Here is a 22,088-nt window from a genome sequence, read left to right on the forward strand (position 1 = left end):
GATAATTACAGCCCACAAAGGATCTCCGTGAGTAGTTGTAATCTAATATTATAACAACCTGGTACACGTCGGCTAAATTAGATGGTTTCTATTACCCTTGCGTTATCGGCCTAATAGGGGGACGAATAGTGGCGTGGCTTCAATGCCTGTTCCAGCTGAACAGCGAACAGATTCGTTCGAGACTGGAACAGAATTTCGCGTCATGTTCGGGAAGGAGAAAAATGACTGAAGGCTGTCCGAAGCTTGTGGATTTCCTCCGGCCGACGTACAGTCGCGTGGCTGGGTGCCTTGCAGAGGAAGCGGGCCTCATTTTTCAACGGGTTCGTGCCGAAGTGCGCGCCTATTGGTTTAGCGGCAATTGTCATGCAAATCCGCGAATTTGTCATCACGCAAGGTGCGCGTGCTTGCGGCAGCCCTGACCTAAATGGACAGCGACGGCTTCAGCGTAACATTTTATGCGCTCGCCGAGGAACCCACGCTACCGCCTTTGCCTGCCTCCCCGCGCACCTGCTGAAAGACAACGACATCGTTAGATCGATCAAGATATGCTCCGGCGAGTTACGGCCGCAGATCACGGCAGCGACGCCACCACGCGTCGCGACCAGCCGCCGCCGCTGCTGCTGCTGTTGGTGGTTTGCGGCAGCCTGCGTATGTAACGACATTTCCGTTTTCTTTTGAACCAACTTTCCTCGTTACCGTTCATTCTCAGACATCTTTTAGTCCTCAAGGAATCTCGAACTCTCGCAAACACACCTGGCTGTCCTCGTATTTGGTCACATGCATGATACACACACTCTTGTAAGCTGCGTACGATGCCGATGGGTGTGCAATACACCACTGATTTTTAATGTCCCCACATCCACAAATCAAAGGGATTATGGTCCTGCGACCTGGAACTAACTGACCCAGATCGCTGGTCGATCGTCAGCGATCGGCTTGTTATCTTTGGCGCGTCCCCCGGCTTGTGCATCTTTGCGTTTTCGGCTGGGGTGCGCGGGACGGCGAGAGGCAAGTCGGTTTGGGGCGGCCGGTGAGACTGGCTGAGTTGTGGCTGGGCCGTAAGCACATGTGTGATGTCTGTTACGCTGGGGGCTGTTTGCTAATCGTGAAACTCCTGCGGCGGTTACTGGTTGCCTGGAAGGCATTTCATATAAACTGTGCCAAGCCTCGCAGTGAGAGGCGAGTTGGAGTTGGCCTAGATGTTTCTACAAATTGAGGTGCCTGTGTGAGAAGCACGGCGTGGGCCTGTCGGTTGCTTCGTCCTTCTGGCAGCCACAGCAAGCGGATGTTCGGCCGGAATCTCTACAGCTTGTGGTGAGCATAGTGTGAACAAGTTCTCGTAGGATGTGCTCCCAGCCTGACTCTTAGCCTGTGTTATTTGTGGGTGCCGACCCCTTGTCTGTTACTTCTTATGGGTGTCCTGTACGATTTCACAGCAGAACTATGTTTTTGTGGCATTCTGTGTTTCTGGCTCAGACTCCGCATAGAAAGGGGAAAGATTTGGAATTCCTTAATGCTGCAATTTAAACATATAAAAAATTGTTCTTTCAGACTAAGCGCCTGTTTCTTTGGGACACTACAGTTCAAGTATTTAATGTCTTGCTGTTTTCTGGGGCACGGAGCTGTGTTATTGAACTCATTTTGAAGTGTTCTGTCGAGTGAATGACTGCTTCAGTGTATTCTTTTGAGTAGTATTGTAAGGTTTTTTGGATATTTGTCAGTGGGGTGTATTGATTCAATTTTGTTTTTCCTCTTTCTTTTGAATTACGCTGAACTGTTTAGTTTATCTGGTTATTGGCGTAACTCGCGTTTCATGCACTAAATCAGCTGGTATTGAATTTTTTTATTCCTGTTTAATGTCAGACAGAATGAAATGTAACTTCATTTATGTTATTTGAAATAAATGTGTTGTATTGACCTTAATGAATTATGTGCAATCGAAGTAGGGGACCGAGTCCTTCATTAGTGCGTAACAGTGGCTCGTGGTTCGGGTTGTGTGCCCCGTGCTCGGACCACTAACTCTACCAGTCCATTGAGATGTTTGTGTTACTGTCTGTCGAACGAGGTATAGAAAATCTGGCGGCGCCCATATTCGTTGTGTTTCTGCAGGTGTCGTGTTCTCACTGCCCGTATTGTCGCATCAGATGGGCTGCGATGCTGGATGGCGTGATGTGTTGAATGCTGATCCTGGCTTGCCGGTTCGGTAAGTTGTCTGACCCCAATGATGCTGAAGTCTCCGAGCAGTTGGTGCCCCGAACTGGAACGGTTTTTGTAGCCTCGTGGATTACTCATCACTGGCGGTTTCGGTAATGGAAAATGGTTGGTGGTCATCCGCAGCTACGGACCGGCGGCCACCACATCAGGCAGCAGGAGTACTACTGACACCCGAACAATCTCACACCCGATGATGCAACATAATAATCAGAGAAACGAGTACGAACGACATGTTCGCCGTCGATCATAATGATCGACTGACTCTAGGCTAGTGATGTGGAGTATTTATGGCTTTGCTGCACGACGTGATTTGTAATTACCGAATCGGTCTCTCTCATTACGATTCTACAGCCATACTCAGTTTTGCTGTGTTAGCTTAATCAATCGTTTCAGTATCATAACTGTTACGTGAAACCCCTGATAACTGGTGTTGCAATGTACCAACTGTTGTGATAGAATGAAAGTGTGTATGGTATTGTGGAAAATACAGAAATTCGCTCCATTTATACATAGCGTACACGGGTTTATAATCACCGGAGATTGCTACGTCAGTAAAACCGACGAGTGTCCAGCGCTTTTCACTTGGATGCAGCGTTTGGTCTGGGAGCGAGCCGGGTGCGTAAAGCGGCACGGCCTCCAGGGACGAGCCATTTGGGCTGGAGGCTTTTTAAAACTGGGCGGTGGCCGGCCTGGACAGCCTAATTGCCGTAACGAGAGCGGTCGCGAGTCACGCTGCCTGCGCCGTCCCCCAGGGAGAACATAGGCGGCAGGTCTGCCCCTCGTTCCTGTAAAACGCAGGTAGGTCTACCACCAGAAACGCGGATTCTTGCAATTAGCCGTTTGTACTGCGACGTCTATTATCAATGCATTTCAAGAGGGGTGAAAAAGGCGCAGAAATACATCGAAACTGATTACGAAAGAATAAAAAAGGCTACACAACGTACTATACATAGTTCAAACAAAACAACCAAATGCCTTGCGGGAAGAAACTAACTTTGCAAAGGTACGGAAAATGGAAGTAGCTTTTCAATTAACAAGGTACGTGTATAACAAGAAATCTTCAAATTGGTTCAAATGGCTCTGAGCACTATGGGACTTAACATCTGTGGTCATCAGTCCCCTAGAACTTAGAACTACGTAAACCTAACTAACCTAAGCACATCACACACATCCATGCCCCTGGCAGGATTCGAACCTGCGATCGTAGCAGTCCCGCGGTTCCGGACTGAGCGCCTCGAACCGCTAGACCAAGAAATCTTCATACATAAATGAAAAACTCAGTCAATAAGACATTGCTACTAGGCTAGAATGCCTTCACGCTTCAAAATGCCTTTCGTTAACTACAATCAGACAATTCGGTGAAATGGAATAGAAAAAAAGGGAAATAATCATGAAAATCTTAGGCTCAAAATACCGGGTGATCAAAAAGTCAGTATAAATTTGAAAACTGAATAAATCACGAAATAATGTAGATAGAGAGGTACAAATTGACACACATGCTTGGAATGACATGGTATTTTATTAGAACCAAAAAAATAGAAAAGTTCCAAAGATGTCCAACAGATGGCGCTTCATCTGATCAGAATTCCAATAATTAGCATAACAAAGTAAGACAAAGCAAAGATGATGTTCTTTACAGGAAATGCTCAGTATGTCCAACATCATTCCTCAGCAATAGCTGTAGTCGAGGAATAATGTTGTGAACAGCACTGTAAAGAATGTCCGGAGTTATTGTGAGGCATTGGCGTCGGATGTTGTCTTTCAGCATCCCTAGAGATGTCGGTCGATCACGATACACTTGCAACTTCAGGTAACCCCAAAGCCAATAATCTCACGGACTGAGGTCTGGGGACCTTAGCGGCTTGAGCACACGACCATCACCAAACGACGCGCGCAAGAGATCTTTCACGCGTCTAGTAATATGGTTTTTGTGTGTTCTAATAAAACCCCATGTCATTCCAAGCATGTGTGTCAATTTTTACCTCTCTATCTACATTATTCCGTGGTTTATTAAGTTTTCAAATTTATATTGAGTTTTTGATCACCCGGTACATGAACAGATACCAGCCAAATAAAGAGAAGAGTTGCATTAGATGGACGCCTAAAATGGCTACACGGAAAAAAATTAGAACTCCTACAGAGAGGTACTGAATAGAACTGGGGACAAGAGAAATTTGTGGCACAAGCTGACTAGAAGAAGGGTTGACAGGACACATTTATAAATAGGGATCAGCAGGAGGGGGGGAGGGGGTTAAAAATCGTACGAGGAGACCAAGACATGAATAAAGTAAAAACATTCAGAAGGATGTAGGTTGCAGTAGTTACCTGGAGATGAAGAGGTTTGCACAGGATAGAGCAACTTGGAGAGCTACATCAAACCAATCTTTGGACTGGAAGACAACAAGGTATGAGATGAACTTTGAAGCAATATTATAGAAAGTGAAGTGGACTTGAATGAAGATTAGATGGCAGATATGGCACTGTGAGAATAATTTGACAAAGATCTGCATGATCTAAGTCGAAACAAGGCCATGGGAGCAGACGATAGTCCATCAGAACTACTGACAGCCTTGGGAGACCCAGCCATTTTGCTGTGAAAGATGTATGAGACAGGCGAAATACCTCAGACTTCAAAAAGAATGTAGTAATTCTAATTCCAAATAAAGCAGTTGCTGACACGTGTGATAATTTGCGAAGTATCAGTTTAAGGAAACATAGTTGCAAAATACTAACACGAAATCTTTACAGAAGAATGGGAAAACTCGTAGAAACCAACCACGGGGAAGACCAGTCTCGATCCCGGAGGAATGTACGAACACGCGAGGCAATACTGACCGTACGACTTACCTTAGAAAATAGGTTAAGCAAAGACAATCCTATGTTAATTCAATTAGAGACTTAGAGAAAACTTTTGACAATGTTGACTGGAATACTCTCCTTGAAATTCTCAAGGCAGCGGGGGTAAAATATATGTAGCTAAAGGCTACTTACAACTTGTACAGAAAACAGACGACAGACATAAGAATAGAGCGGCATGAAAGGGAATCTGTGGTTGGGAAGAGACAGACAGGGTTGTAGCCTGTCCCCAGTGTTATTCTATCTGTACATTGAACAAGCAGTAAAATAATCGAAAGAAAATTTTCCAGTAGCAATTAAAGTTCAAGAAGACATAAAAACTTTACCGTTTGCTGATGACACTGCAGTTCTGTTAGAGACACCAAAGGACTTGGAAGAGCAGTTGAATGGAATGGACAGTGTCTTTGAAGGAAAATGAGAGATGAACATCAACAAAAGCAAAACAAAGATAATTGATTGTAGTCGAATTAAATAAGGTGATGCTAAGGGAATCACATTAGGAAACGAGACACTTAAATTAGTAGATTAGTCTTTTCGTATTTGGCAGCAAAATAATTCACCAAATGCGACATAATCGCGTGTGCAAACAGTGATCCAATACTGTAAAATGCTTTTTTATTCCAGTCTCTGTTCACAAATGAATTCTTTAGATGATGACCAGTTTCCGTCTGTAATAACCATCCTCAGATCCTTTTTACACCATGTCCTAAAGTGATACGGCCATAATGGCATCGTCAATATATATATATATATATATATATATATATATATATATATATATATATATATATATATATATATATATTACTTTAGGACATGGTGTAAAAAGGATCTGAGGATGGTCATTACAGACTGAAACCGATCGTCGTCTAAAGACGTCATTTGTGATCAGAGACTGGAATAAAAAAGCAGCAAAATAATTGATGAAAGCCGAGGTAGAGAGGATGGAAAATGTATACTGGCGATGGCAATAATCATTTCTGAGGAAGACAAATTTGTTATCATCGAATATAGATTTAAGTGTAGATTTAAGTGTCAGGAAGTCTTTTCCGAAGCTATTGGGTGGAGTGTTTCCATGTATGGAAGTGAAATAGGGACGCTGAACAGTTTAGATAAAAAGAGAATAGAAGCTTTCGGAATGTGGTGCTACAGAAGAATGCTGAAGATAAGATGAGTCGATCACGTAACTAATCACCAAGTACGATATAAAATTGGGGAAACAAGAAATTAGTGGTACAACTTGACCAAAAGAAGCGTTCGGATGACAGGACACATTCTGAGACATCAAGGGAGCACCAATTTACTACTGGAGGGAAGTGTGTGTGTGTGGGGGGGGGGGGGGGTAAAAATAGTGGAGGGGGACCGGATTAAGAAAGATGTAGGTTGCAGTAGTTATTCGGAGATAAAAAGGCTCACATAGGATAGACTAGAATGGAGAGCTGCATCAAACCAGTCTTCGGACTGAAGAAAACAACAGCAACATGTGCGATGGTAGTGTCATCCTGGAACTGGGAATAATCGCCCTCCCAGTCACCCTAATTATGGCGAGTCGTAGCCGTTTGTTTCAGTGGTAGGCACTAACGAGTTACATTATCGTACGCCTACTCACACGCTCTGAGCGTTATCCGTTTAATACGCGACACGTTTCTGTAACGTGCCTCTTGTGCGATAATTTTCAGATACGAGAAAGTATGAGGAATGTACGAATTTTCTCTCTTAAATAGGTGGACTTCTTGTATGCACTATGAATCGACATGATAATTTGGTATACACCAGGATAGAAAGTAATTTCCTGTGAGCAATTATTTCGGGACGAATGTTTCACTTTAATCAATCCATTTATCTTTGTATTCCGTATTCGTTAAACGAGAAATTCATTAACAACATTGCACACAGAAAGACTGATAATGTGAGTGTACGTGACAGCGTTAACACACGCACAGTACACGTGAATACTTAATCAAATGAGATAAAGAAAACTAACGCCATACTTGGAGCTGAAATCTTTTCCCATCTAGATTACACGCCGTTCAGGCGCCTGGCGGCGCTTCTTTTGTTTCTGTTACGTAAATGCAAGGCTGTCTGTTAAGCATGGATGTACATTAAAGCACGGTCTCACGACCTGGCCTGTGACGTGGCGAGCTATAAGGTCTGTATTTCGCTTTCTTGGCCAAGGTCACCATCCACCAAACCAGTGATGCAAAAGCACCGGTGCACGTCATGTCCTTGGGACAGTTTCTCGCTATTAACATTTTACGTACACTGTCGTAGAAATGGTGCACTATAGTCGCCAAACACCGAGTACTGAGCCGAGATTCTGGATTTAATATGAAAATTCTCCGTGGTGTTTCAGCGACAGAGGAAAAGGTCACTGATGGAAACGTGACCGTCGGATAGAGTATGTTGGCTGGTTATCTACTGCGTAGTTTTCGGAAATTCGGAACACACTGTGTTTAGTTACCAGATTAATCCTCTTAGATGCAAATAGAATCGTAAAGCACTGACCCGACGCGCGCGCGCCTCCCCCCCCCTCCCCACACACACACACACCTTATCCTGGCGTTATTACACACTATTTTAATGTGTATCTACTAATGTCGTCTCATTGTTGTGCTTATTACAGTCTATGTTGTCTGGTAAGGGGAGCGCATAACTATATACTGGAATTGCACACACTTTAAATTCCACAACGAACACGAAAGTGTACAATGTGTTGCTGCTGCTGCTGCTAGCCCGTATCCTCTTGGAAACTTTCCTCCATGATCTCCCATCGTGGAAACTAATCTGTTTGTTAATAGCATCGTGCTATGGAATTATTCGGTCGATGTGGACGGTTCATAATACTCTTACGTTACGTCTGAAGATTGCTTTACAAAGGTTGACCTGTGGAGAGGTATAACAGGAGCAGAATAGCACAAGATGGTTGGGATCTACCAGTTTGGGCGCGTGGTCTTCGTACCATGTAGTATGGAGAACCTGTATCCTATGGAGATACATAGCTGCAGCCGTTTCTCGCTCTGCTTATTGGCGTTGTATGGCGGTGGGCTAGATTGTGGTCTAAGGACCGTGCTCTATTGAGAATGAGTAATTGGATTCTGGCGAAATGTCGTCCTATGGTCTGCAAGTGACCCATTTTCTCGACAATTTGTCGACAATTTGTCGAAGCCACCACGGCTTCGAAACCGTGGTGTTGGAATGTGTGTGCTGAGTTTCCTAACTGGTCCACTGAGCCGCTCTGGATGGCTGTAAAAGTCATTTGACTCAGAGGCTGATATTCGCGTCTTGCCTGGCACTCTCATAGCTTTGATGTTGTATAACGAAGAGGTAACGATTCGTAGTTTTCTTCGCCTGATGCCCTTCCTAACGATGTCGTGTAATAGCGGAAATCCACGCACGCCATTACTCTACAACTTGCGTGCGCTTTCTTATTTTAAATGTCTGTGTATGTTTCCGAGGCGGAAATGTCTAAACAGCCCGGCGACAGCCAATGGGATGGGAGACCCGAAACCAGCCCCAATGTGGTTATCGTCATAGAATAACCACCGTTAAGTCAGTCCTGGTTTTCGATCGGAATCTTTCAGATTTCTCTGTTATCGCAAAGTAACCACCGATGGTGTTCGCTGACGATGTTGTCTTTCCAGGTACTAAAACACAGATTTTAAAACAGTAATACGAAAGACGGCTTTTCATTCACGAGGATGAAAATTCTTGAATCAGTTTTGACCTTGCAGTAGTTAATGTGACATTTAACAGTCGGACCCGCTTAGCGATGGATTCTGTGCTTGAGTGTGATTGTTTAAGGTTTGTAGCAGAACAATCGTCACAGCAGCTGCCAGCGTTTTCGGCATGTTGTTGTTGTTGTTGTTGTTGTCGTCTTCAGTCCGAAGACTCGTTTGATGCAGCTCTCCATTCTACTATATCCTGTGCACGCCTGCATCTTCGAGTAACTACTGCAACCTACATCCCTTTGAATCTGCTTACTGTATTCATCTCTTAGTCTCCCTCTACGGTTTTTACCCCACATGCTTCCCTCCAGCACTAGTTCGGCGATCCCCGATGTCTCAGAACGTGTCCTACCATCCGGTCCCTTCTTTTGGTCAGGTTGTACCACAAATTTCTCTTCTCCCCATTCTATTCAGTATCTCCTCATTAATTACTTGATCTACCCATCTAATCTTCAGCATTCTTCTGGAGCGACACACTTCAAAACCTTCTATTCTCTTCTTGTTTAAACTGTTTATCGTCCATGTTTCACTTCCATGCGTGGCTACAGTACATGCAAATACTTTCAGAAAGGACTTCCAGACACTTAGATCTATACTCGACGTTAACAAATTTCTCTTTTTCAGAAACGCTTTTCTTGTCATTGCCAATCTGCATTTTATACCCTTCCTCCTTACACCATCATCGAGCATTTTGCTTCCCAAATAGCAGAACTAATTTACTACTTTAAGTGTCTCACAGCATAAATCCTGAAAAAATAACTAGCATGAATTGTACAGACATATCATCACAGAGACAGTTGGGAACATGAGCCACGGAGTGCATAGCGCATTTGACGCAATTAAGGCTGTTTGCGGGCTAGGCACACGAGTAGCAACGCTGTTGATCTTCCTCCGCCCTCCCTCCACCTTCTCTCTCTCTCTCTCTCTCTCTCTCTCTCTCTCTCTCTCTCTCTCTTCCCTCTACCCCCTCCCTACACACATACCCTTCTATAATGCTAAGTCTGGGAGCTGCAGCAGTAAGCGTGAACGATGTGTAACATTCCTAGAGCAATCTGTTGTAAATGTTACAGTTTGCAGCAAGCAACAACTTGGTTAATGGGAAGGTGAGGTGGAACCGTGAAGTCGGGCCCGACTGCCTCGTAGCGCCATCTTGGCCGAATTACAGCAAGACGCCGTCAGTGAATGTTATTGCGTAACGACATGTGAGCTTAAAGTGGGTTTCGGTTCAGCTAGGAAAAGGAAATTACAGTGATACCGCGCGAAGATCTAAGAGATACATTCCTAATAGCGGCGAACAGTTTCAAAATGCGTCGGGGACGTCAATCTTCCAACATATCAAGTGGTTTTACACGTCACGCTAACCGTCGTACATTGCTTCAGTGTGATAGAAACGCTGATGTAGGTTACGTGAAAATATAAAATTTTGCTAAGAGTTCCAGCAGAAAGAGAAGGTCTCTTCATTTCCTTTAACTTATAAACTGCTTCTTGCAGGGATCTAATCCTTTTAAATGTAAATTCACTGGTTTCTTTTTAGCTAAGCAAGGCTGTCACCGTTATACACTACTGGCCATTAAAATTGCTACACCACGAAGATGAAGTGCTACAGACGCGAAATTTTACCGACAGGGAGAAGATGCTGTGATGTGTAAATGATTAGCTTTTCAGAGCATTCACACAAGGTTGGCGCCGGTGGCGACACCTACAACGTGCTGACATGAGGAAAGTTTCCACCCGGTTTCTCATACACAAACAGTAGTTGACCGACGTTGCCTGGTGAAACGTTGTTGTGATACCTCGTGTAAGGAGGAGAAATGCGTAACATCACGTTTCCGACATTGATAAAGATCGGATTGCAACCTATCGCGATTGCGGTTTATCGTATCGCGACATTCCTGCTCGCGTTGGTCGAGATCCAATGAATATGGAATCGGTGGGTTCAGGAGGGTAATACGGAACGCCGTGCTGGATCCCAACAGCCTCGTATTACTAGCAGTCGAGATGACAGGCATCTTATCCGCATGGCTGTAACGGATCGTGCAGTCACGTCTCGATCCCTGAGTCAACAGATGGGGATGTTTGCAAGACAACAACTATTTGCACGAACAGTTCGACGAAGTTTGCAGCTGCATGGACTATCAGCTCGGACACCATGGCTGCGGTTATCTTTGACGCTGCATCACAGACAGGAGCACCTGCGATGGTGTACTCAACGACGAACCTGGGTGCACGAATGGCAAAACGTCATTTTTTCGGATGAATCCAGGATCTGTTTACAGCATCATGATGGTCGCATCCGTGTTTGGCGACGCCGCGGTGAACGCACATTGGAAGCGTGTATCCGTCATCGTCGTACTGGCGTATCACCCGGCGTGACGGTCACCTCTTGTTCGCATTGACGGCACTTTGAACAGGGGACGTTACATTTCAGATGTGTTACGACCCGTGGCTCTACCCTTCATTCGATCCCTGCGAAACCCTACATTTCAGCAGGATAATACACGACCGCATGTTGCAGGTCCTGTACGGGCCTTTCTGGATACAGAAAATGTTCGACTGCTGCCCTGGCCAGCATATTCTCCAGATCTCTCACCAACTGAAAACGTCTGGTCAATGGTGGTCGAGCAACTGGCTCGTCACAATACGCCAGTCACTACTCTTGATGAACTGCGGTGTAGTGTTGAAGCTGCATGGGCAGCTGTACCTGTATACGCCATCCAAGCTCTGTTTGACTCTATGCCCAGGCGTATCAAGGCCGTTATTAAGGCCAGAGGTGATTGTTCTGGGTACTGAGTTCTCAGGATCTATGCACCTAAATTGCGAGAAAATGTAATCACATGTCAGTTCTAGTATAATATATTTGTACAATAAATACCCGTTTATCATCTGCATTTCTGCTTGATTTAGCAATTTTAATGGCCAGTAGTGTATTATATTATGGGAGGGAGACGAACTCCAGTCACGTCCAGTTATCGTTGAGAGGGGCGGGAGAGAGGTGAGGAGGAGGAGGAGGAGGAGGAGGAGGAGGAGGAAAATAGTGCTAAACGTTCTGCTGGTGTCAAGTTCGCTATGAAAGTCATAAATGAAAAGGCACTTATTGAATTGCGCTAGACTGTAGACTTAATGCGCTCGCTGTCAGACGCCGCTGATATGCACAAGCAGTCAATCGACGGACAATCTGAATTACGAGGGGACCTCAAAAATATACACCGAGTTGACGTAAGTCATGGGACAGCGATATGCACATAGGCAGATGGACGTATTACCGCGTACACGAGGTATAAAAGGGCACTGCATTTTCAGAGCTGTAATTTGTACTCAAGTTAATCGTGTAAAAAGGCTTCCGACGTGATTATGGCTGCACGACGGGAATTAACAGACTTTCACCGAGGAAAGGTATTGGAGCTACTCGCATGGGACATCTCATTTCGGAAATCGTTAGGGAATTCAGTACTCTGAGATCCACAGTGTCAAGAGCGTTCCGAGAACAAATTTCAAGAATTACCTCTCACCACGGACGCCTGCTGCGCCTCCACTGTTATTGTGACTTTATCGGTTGGACCTTAGACGACGGAAAAATTGTGGCTCCGTCAGATGAGTCTTGATTTTAGGTCGTAAGAGCTGATGATAGGGTTCCAGCGTGGCGCAGAGTCCACAAACCCAGGGATCCAGGTTGCCAACGAGCGACTGTGCAAGCTGGTGGTGGTACCACAATGGCGTGGGCTGTGTTAACAGGAAATAAATTGGGTCCTCTGTATGTTCGGTTACTTTGAGACCACTTGCAGCCATTCATGGGCTCCATGTTCCCAAAAAACAACGGAATTTATATGGATGAGAATGCGCCATGTCACTCAGCCACAATTGTTAGCGACTGGGTTGAAGGACATTCCACACAACTGGAGCGATTGATTTGGCCACCCAAATAGCCCTACATAAATCCCATCGAACATTTACGGGGCGCAATCGAAAGGTCAGGTCGTGAGCGGACTCCTGCACCGGCTACACTTTCGCAATTATTGACGGCTATAGAATCAGCATGGTTCAATATTTCTGCAGGCTAGTTTAAACGGCTCTTGAGTCCATGCCTCTTCGAGTTACTGCACTGCGCCGGGCAAAAGGAGGTCCGACATGATGTTAGGTGGTATCCCATGACTTAGCAAATATATATATAAAACGGTTCAAATGGCTCTGAGCACTATCGGACTTAACATTTGAGAGCATCAGTCCCCTAGACTTATAACTACTTAAACCTAACTAAGTACATAACACACACCCATGCCCGAGGCAGGATTCGAACCTGCGACCGTAGCAGCCGTGCGGTTCCGGACTAAAGCGCCTAGAACCGCTCTGTGACATCGGCCGGATCGTGACTTAGCATCTCAGTGTGAGTTACACCTTGTTACGCAAGGCCTAAGTAACTGTTACCACGACAGAAATCCGCTCGTTGGTCTCGGATTCCTTCGGGAACTGCAGTGTGTCGTAATCCTGGGAAAATTTGCAACTGCTGCGAATCAGTTTCTCGATTGTCTTGGCACGGTTGTCTCTGATCAATGTTTATGACTTTTACCCCCCCCCCCCACATTTGTGCCGTCTTGATTCAGTTGTTAGCGTCATTGCACTATGGCTGGACGCGACTTTACATTTGGTCCACATCTTGACAGAGTATCACTTAAACCTGTGTTCAATTTAAACGTTTTGTCCACAAGATTCGTAATGTCCTGCGTATTTCAGCTTTTGAGTACGTTTCAAGTTTCCACGCCATTTGAATCGCATACTGTGATGCACCTGTTATCCGTACCGCAGCAGAACTGTATCTCCACGAAACACAGAACATGTCTCTTATGATAATGTACCTCTTGTTGCGCAATGATCGTAGCGCGAGACGACAGGTGTAGCTTTTTTTATGTCTCCTCGTACAAAAACAAGGTGTTTGGAACTGCTTTTATTGACAGTGGTACACTCCAAGTAACGGAGCCCGCGAGGTGGTCACTGGCTAGCAAATTGGACTTGCATTCGGGAGAATGACGCTTCAAATTCTAGTGCGGCCATCCAGTTTTAGGTTTTCCGTAGTTTTCCCTAAGTAACTCCAGGGAAATTCCCGGATGGTTCATTAGGAAAGGAAATAGGTGATTTCTTTCCCCATCACTCCGTAATCCGAGGTTATGCTCCGTCGATAAAGACCTTGTTGTAGATGGGACGTTAAACTGTGATCTTCCTTTTTTCCTTCCCTACAAACCGTGGCGCTTTATCACTAGTTTGACTTTCGTAATATTTATACAACGAGGAGATGGCATCACTTTGTAGAAACTTCAACACTTATCGCTCCCTGGTAAACAGAACACTGAACGTACACTGGAGAGCCAAAACAATATGACAACTGCCAACCACGATACTGAACACCGCCGGATGGCGTTTAAGTACGTGACGCGGTAAGGAAAGTACACGCCTCAACAAAAGCTTGGAATATCACAAAGTTTACTACAATGGCTTCTTATAGTACACTCACTGAGGTTTGCAAAGTAACAAAATAAACAAAATTCTACCTTCAAAAAATCATTACAAAACAAAGCATGCTCTCTCCTAAGTGTGCATCTTGATAGCAAAAACATTGAAAGTCTTTATCTCTTTATTATTGGTGTTCAGTTGTGAATATGTCCTCCCCGCATATGGATGAAGTCTTCCACTCTGCGAGACGTTTATCTTGAGGTATGAGGTCCCACTCGTCAATGGCAGCTTCACTGAGATCCTGAAGCATTTCAAGTGGATTCGGACGCTGTGCAATGACCACCTTGAACTGGTTCCACGCATTCTCAGTTGCACTGATATCTGGCGACTGTTTTGGTCAATGCATTCGGCTGAGGTTACATCTTTGAAGATACAGAGATATTGCTTGCGTACGGTGCAGTCTTGCATTGTCATCAACTAGGATGAAGTTGTCACCGATTTCCCGTCTTTAGGGTCTTCTACATACTCCGCAAGCCACCTGATGGTGTGTGGCGGAGGGTACTTTCAGTACCTCAATCGGTTCTCCCTTCTATTCCAGTCTCGTATTGTTCGTGGAAAGAAAGATTGTCCGTATGTCTCTGTGTGGGCTCTAATCTCTCTGATTTTATCATCATGGTCTCTTCGCGAGATATACGTAGAAGGGAGCAATATACTGTTTGACTCCTCGGTGAATGTATGTTCTCGAAACTGCAAGAAAAGCCCGTACCGAGCTACTGAGCGCCTCTCCTGCAGAGTCTTCCACTGGAGTTTATCATCTTCGTAACGATTTCGCGATTACTAAATGATCCTGTAACGAAGCGAGCTACTTTCTGTTGGATCTTCTCTCTCTCTCTTCTATCAATCCTATCTGGTACGGATCCCACACTGGTGAGCAATATTCATGCAGTGGGCGAACAAGTGTAATGTAACCTACTTCCTTTGTTTTCGGATTGCATTTCCTTAGGATTCTTCCGATGACTCTCAGTCTGGCGTCTGCTTTACCGACGATCTCCTTTATGTGAACATTCCATTTTAAATCACTCCTAACGCCTACTCCCAGAAAATTTATGGAATTACCTGCTGCCAGTTGCTGACCTGCTATATTGTAGCTACATGATGAAGGATCTTTCTATGTATTCGCTGCACGTTACACTTGTCTACAGTGAGATTCAATTGCCATTCCCTGCACCATGCGTCAATCCGTTGCAGATCCTCCTGCATTTCAGCACAATTTTCGATTGTTACAACCTCTCGATATACACTCTTGGAAATTGAAATAAGAACACCGTGAATTTATTGTCCCAGGAAGGGGAAACTTTATTGACACATTCCTGGGGTCAGATACATCACATGATCACACAGACAGAACCACAGGCACATAGACACAGGCAACAGAGCATGCACAATGTCGGCACTAGTACAGTGTATATCCACCTTTCGCAGCAATGCAGGCTGCTATTCTCCCATGGAGACGATCGTAGAGATGCTGGATGTAGTCCTGTGGAACGGCTTGCCATGCCATTTCCACCTGGCGCCTCAGCTGGACCAGCGTTCGTGCTGGACGTGCAGACCGCGTGAGACGACGCTTCATCCAGTCCCAAACATGCTCAATGGGGGACAGATCCGGAGATCTTGCTGGCCAGGGTAATTGACTTACACCTTCTAGAGCACGTTGGGTGGCACGGGATACATGCGGACGTGCATTGTCCTGTTGGAACAGCAAGTTCCCTTGCCGGTCTAGGAATGGTAGAACGATGGGTTCAATGACGGTTTGGATGTACCGTGCACTATTCAGTGTCCCCTCGACGATCACCAGAGGTGTACGGCCAGTGTAGGAGATCGCTCGCAACACCATGATGCCGCGTGTTGGCCCTGTGTGCCTCGGTCGTATGCAGTCCAGATTGTGGCGCTCACCTGCACGGCGCCAAACACGCATACGACCATCATTGGCACCAAGGCAGAAGCGACTCTCATCGCTGAAGACGACACGTCTCCATTCGTCCCTCCATTCACGCCTGTCGCGACACCACTGGAGGCGAGCTGCACGATGTTGGGGCGTGAGCGGAAGACGGCCTAACGGTGTGCGGGACCGTAGCCCAGCTTCATAGAGACGGTTGCGAATGGTCCTCGCCGACACCCCAAGAGCAACAGTGTCCCTAATTTGGTGGGAAGTGGAGGTGCGGTCCCCTACGGCACTGCGTACGATCCTACGGTCTTGGCGTGCATCCATGCGTCGCTGCGGTCCGGTCCCAGGTCGAAGGGCACGTGCACCTTCCGCCGACCACTGGCGACAACATCGATGTACTGTGGAGACCTCACGCCCCACGTGTTGAGCAATTCGGCGGTACGTCCACCCGGCCTCCCGCATGCCCACTATACGCCCTCGCTCAAAGTCCGTCAGCTGCACATACGGTTCACGTCCACGCTGTCGCGGCATGCTACCAGTGTTAAAGACTGCGATGGAGCTCCGTATGCCACGGCAAACTGGCTGACACTGACGGCGGCGGTGCACAAATGCTGCGCAGCTAGCGCCATTCGACGGCCAACACCGCGGTTCCTGGTGTGTCCGCTGTGCCGTGCGTGTGATCATTGCTTGTACAGCCCTCTCGCAGTGTCCGGAGCAAGTATGGTGGGTCTGACACACCGGTGTCAATGTGTTCTTTTTTCCATTTCCAGGAGTGTACTGCAGGATCATCCGCAAAAAGACTCAGTAAACTTCCAATGTTCTCCACAGTACAGTCGTTTGTAGGACCTCTTGGAGGAATCGGGACCAATTAAAATTGTCGTAGGCGGAAATTAGAGAGGCCCGCTCTCCCATTATTATTGCCGTCCAGAGCATTACATTCCCATCTGCAAATGGATAGACTTCCTGAACGTATCGACGTTCGTGGTGTCGTCTAGCGCTTCTCCAGACCTTAGTAAGTCTACTGTCCGATCATACACAATCCTATTCAGTCAGGAAACATGACATTACTACATTCTGCAACGGTCCAATGTTGATGAGCAAGAGGCCAGGTCTTCCATTGCGTCGGCTCCGTTGGTTCAGTGCAAAACTTCTCATTGGTCTTCTGGAACGATGACTACCCCGGTACAATCTTCTACGCACTGTTTGGTTTGAGATACGAATTCCTGTTGCCCGGGAGAAGTCATTTCCAATATTTCTAGTGAAATGATGTTGGGGGCCTGCGAGCTGACAGTTGGAGGAAATGATCCTACATTGGTCTTGTACGAGGACGACCACTGCGAGGCCCGTTGTTCACATTTTCTATATCGCTGTACTTTCTCCCACACCTTAGACACACCACTTTGGGTGACATGTAACAAATGTAATGACCTGCTGAAAGTAAATCTACTATCGTAAGTGTTTTATGTCTCTTCGTGGCATGTTACCGCAGTACTGATCATAAACTGAATGAAGCTGCTTCAGCTACTGGGCTGCTCGCGGTGTGTCGCTGCGGCAGCGGTATATTTACATGACGGAATCGGCCACAGAGCTTGACAGCAGTGAACACCTTCCAGTACGTGGGCTATAACTGGACAATGCATGAAGTGCCTAAGTTAATGTGATCTCTAGTACCGTAGATTACCTTTTTCGATAGTATTACAAACTTTTGTTGAGCAGTGTACACAAGCGGGACGGAGATAAATGGGGAATCATTCTATTAACGATGCTGGCAGCGGCGAATGGGGACATCCAATGACGTAAGCAACTTTGACAAAGGCTACATTTCTAATAGCGCCTCGGAACGAGCATCTAGGAAACGGCGAATTGGTCGACTGAGATACTGTGGTGATCATCTACGGAAAGCAGATGAAAAATAGAGAAGCCCGAGCAGGAAGCAACGTGCTGGACCCCCACTCTTCATCACAGAACACGGATGTGGGAGGCTTCCCCACTAGAAGTCAGGATAGGATGCGATCTGTGGCAGATCTGGTGCTAGTGGAGGCACAGTCGGAGACCACCGATAACCGCATATTTATATGAACATGGGGCTCCGCAGCATACGACACCTCGTTTTCCCACAACATTGTCGATTAAGATAGCAATGGGTACGGATTCAATGGAAATGTGTGGCCTGGTCGGATGAAACGGGTTTCTTGTCCAACTAGATCGATGTTGTGCCCAGTTACCCCATCATCCGGGCGAACGGCTACCCGAAACATGCAACGCGCCATGGATATAGGCTGGTTGAGGCAGTATTATGTTGTGAGGAACATTCGTCTGGGGTTCCATGGGACGTGTGGCAGTAATCAAAGGCGCTATGACATCTGTGCACTACATAAACATTATTGGGACTTGCATCACTTCATGCTTGATGCCTTACCCGACGGAGATGTCATCCTCAAGCAGGATAACCGTCCGTATCGCAAGCCCAGATTCGTGCCACAGAGGTTTCAGCTGCATGAGTACTCTCGGGATGTCTTGACCAATAAATTCGCTTCATCTGAACCCGGTGGGTGACAGTGGGTCGCTGTCGACTTCCCTATCTGTGTCAACGAATAGTAAAGTTTCAGGAACTACGGTAACTGCGCACAGACCTCTGGTGGCACATACCTCCGGAAGCCTACCCAAGTACTGTCAAATACATGCAGAATCGCTGCTGTCTTCGGTTCCAAACAGATTAACATTATTACGCAAATGGTCGTGAAGTTTTGGTTCATCAAGGTACACAGCTTAGTGTAAGACAACGCAGCATTTTACGATACACGATGGGAGCTCAGTAAGTAATGCAACACTTTATTCTAGGGCAATTTCGGTTGAAAAAATGCGGAATTTGTTGTGGATATTGTGGAATATTCCCGCTTCAGTCCCTATAGTTTCATGAATTTCCGATAGATGTCGGCGCTGTACCATGCTCTTCAAAATGCCGGATGTAACGGAAGCGCGTTCCAAGCATACAGCTGTCATTGAGTTTCTTTTGGCGGAAAATCAGAGCATCGGAGATATAGGCGCTTGCATAATGTCTACGGAGACCTGGAGGCGAACAAAAGCACAGTGAGTCGTTGGGCGAAGCATCTGTCATCGCAACAAGGTCGGGCAAACCTTCCGTACCTACCGTACAGCTCTAGTCTCACGCCTTCCGACTTCCATCTGTTTTGCTCAATGAAGGATGTAGCCCGCAGGGAGTAGTAGGTGGATGATGCTGATATTGAGTCAGCAAGACGTTGGTTCCATTTTTGACCAGTAGAGTAGTACCAAGTCGGCGCATACAAGCCCTCCAGTAAGATGACGTAAGGCCGTCGTATTGGACAAAAGTAAGTGAAAAATAGTGTTTTGTAGCCAAAGGAGTGGGGAATAATGTGGTGTACTGGAATCTATAATAAAACCAACCTGCTTTCAGAAAAAATGTGTTGCTTTACTTATTGAAGGCCCCCTTGTAGATTAGTGTAACTACTCATTGTTTTATAATACAGATGTGGTTCCACAAAGAGCAAGCATCTGATTTATAGGAGCATGAAGTGAGTTTTGTAGTACCGCTTGCTTACTACACCTGCCGCATGGCATTCTTCAGCAAAAAGCAAGAGATAATAGACATGCGGAATTCATTTGTTAATGCTCTCTCATCAACGACGTACGTACCTTCTGTACATTTGTCTGAGAAAAGTAGTTAACTTGAAAGAGAAATTTATTGTAAATCACGAAAGAAAGGACGTCGGAGATAAGAAACTTAGCAATACTGCTATATTGGAGAAATCGCTCCAGTCCTCGCCTTACAAAACGGAGCAGTTCTACGCGTCTCGTGGTCGTAGTGATGTTATAGCTGTTTAAGCGACTGATAGATCTTACTCGGGTTGATCGCAATGGGAGTTAATAAACCCAGCAAGCAGGGCAGTTACTCCATCTCCCAAGTTGCGCTAGCGCTGGACTCCGTCAAGGCCATCGCGTCACTGTCGTATTGAGGTAGAACAACTCGTGTCAGAGCCAGCTGATGCGCTTAGAACGTCTAGATGCGGAAATAAGCACCACAGAGCAAATATAGCAGCGTATCGACGGACTGAATGCCGGGAAATGGCTTCGCATCTGACTGCACGACGTCAATAATACTACGTGGGCAGATGTACCACCCAGAATAACCCGCTCGCCGACGAGAAAGAAAGCCACCAAGGCACGCGGCGACAGCCGCTGAACGTTCGGAGCTTGGAAAAAGTCGTCTGAACTGACGAGTTGAGATCAACGTTGCTGCAAGCCAAGAGAAAGGCGCAAAGGCTCGAGAAAAACGAAGACAACCTATTCCTCTTTATGGTAAGTTCTACTTTTTGTTCTTCATTTGTGGCTGTAGGGTTTGAGGGTACACATGGGAAGAAATGGCGTGATACGCAGTGCCGCCGATAGAATGCCAGGGACAACTTCATGCCACTAGAGCAGTGTGACGAATTCTATTGAGCAACAGCTTGCATGCAAATATGAATCAATGAACCGAAACCAATGCACTCCGGCCAAATATAATAGTAGCTTGCAAAACAGTATAACTGAGTTCGCACAGAGAACATGTGCAAACGGGGTAACGAGGCAACGCTGCCGTGTTTACCTGAAGATAACAGGGGAGAAAATGGGAAAAAATATTTCATGGATGTTCGACGTTAATATTGGGGGCTGAATCGTCTATCGGAGGTATTGTTGTTGTTTTGATGCAGCTCTCCCCTGCTACTCTATCCTGTGGAAGCTGCTTCCAGTACCAACTACAGCCTACATCTTTCTGAATATGCATAGTGTATTCATCTCTTTGTCTCCCTCTACGGTTTTTACCCTCCACGCTGCCCTCCAGTACTAAATTGGTGATCCTTTGAGGCCTCACAACATGTCCTACCAAATGGTCCCTTCTTCTAGTCAAGTAGTGCCATAAACTCCTCCCTAATTCTATTCAATACCTCCTCATTAGTTAGGTGATCTACCCATCTAATCTTCAGCATTCTTCTGTAGCACCACATTTCGAAAGCTTCTATTCTCTTCTTGTCCAAACTATTTATCGTCTATGTTTCATTTCCATACATAGCTACAATCCATACAAATACTTTCAGAAATGACTTCCTGACACTTAAATCTATACTCAGTGTTAAATTTCTCCTTTCCAGAAACGTTTTCCTTGGCATTGCCAGTATACATTTCATATCCTCTACTTCGACCACCATCAGTTATTTTGCTCCCCAAACAGCAAAACTCCTTTGCTACTTTAAGTGTCTCATTTCCTAATCTAATTCCCTCAGCATCACCCGACTTAATTCGACTCCATTCCATTATCCCCGTTTTGCTTTAATGTTCATCTGATACCCTCCTTTCAAGACACTGTCCATTCCGTTCAACTGCTCTTCCAAGTCCTTTGCTGTCTGACAGAATTACAATGTCATCGGCGAACCTCAAAGTTTTTATTTCTTCTCCATGGATTTTAATGCCTACTCCTTTACTGCTTGCTCAATATACAGATTGAATAGCATCGGGGAGAGGCTACAACACTGTCCCACTCCCTTCACAACCACTGCTTCCTTTTCATGTCCCTCGACTCTTGTAACTGCCATCTGGTTTCTGTACAAATTGTAAATAGCCTTTCGCTCCCTGTATTTTACAACTTCCACCTTCAGAATTTGAAAGAGTATTCCAGTGTATTATAGACGGAAATATTCCTTCTACTTATAACAGAATTTCCAATTTGGTTTTTTCTTTTTCCTTTTTTCAAGAATTATCCATGGACACTTCACAAACTGAGAATCGGAAGCTTGCCTGATTTGCAAAGCTCAAATCAGAATAGAAGTAAATTGGTGAGAGATTACTAGTAGTTCGACGACGTCGTAAAAGACGCCATGTTAATTTCAAAA

General features: G+C 45.7%; 1 protein-coding gene across 16 annotated transcripts in view; it reads right to left on the reverse strand.

Moving 5' to 3' along the window:
- The window catches only part of LOC126268161 (glucose transporter type 1), a 1,240,707-nt gene that overhangs the window by 363,576 nt on the left and 855,043 nt on the right, over positions 1-22,088 (reverse strand). The window lies entirely within an intron of this gene.

The sequence above is a fragment of the Schistocerca gregaria genome, chromosome 4 (genome assembly GCF_023897955.1).
Source record: "Schistocerca gregaria isolate iqSchGreg1 chromosome 4, iqSchGreg1.2, whole genome shotgun sequence".
Lineage (NCBI taxonomy): Eukaryota > Metazoa > Arthropoda > Insecta > Orthoptera > Acrididae > Schistocerca > Schistocerca gregaria.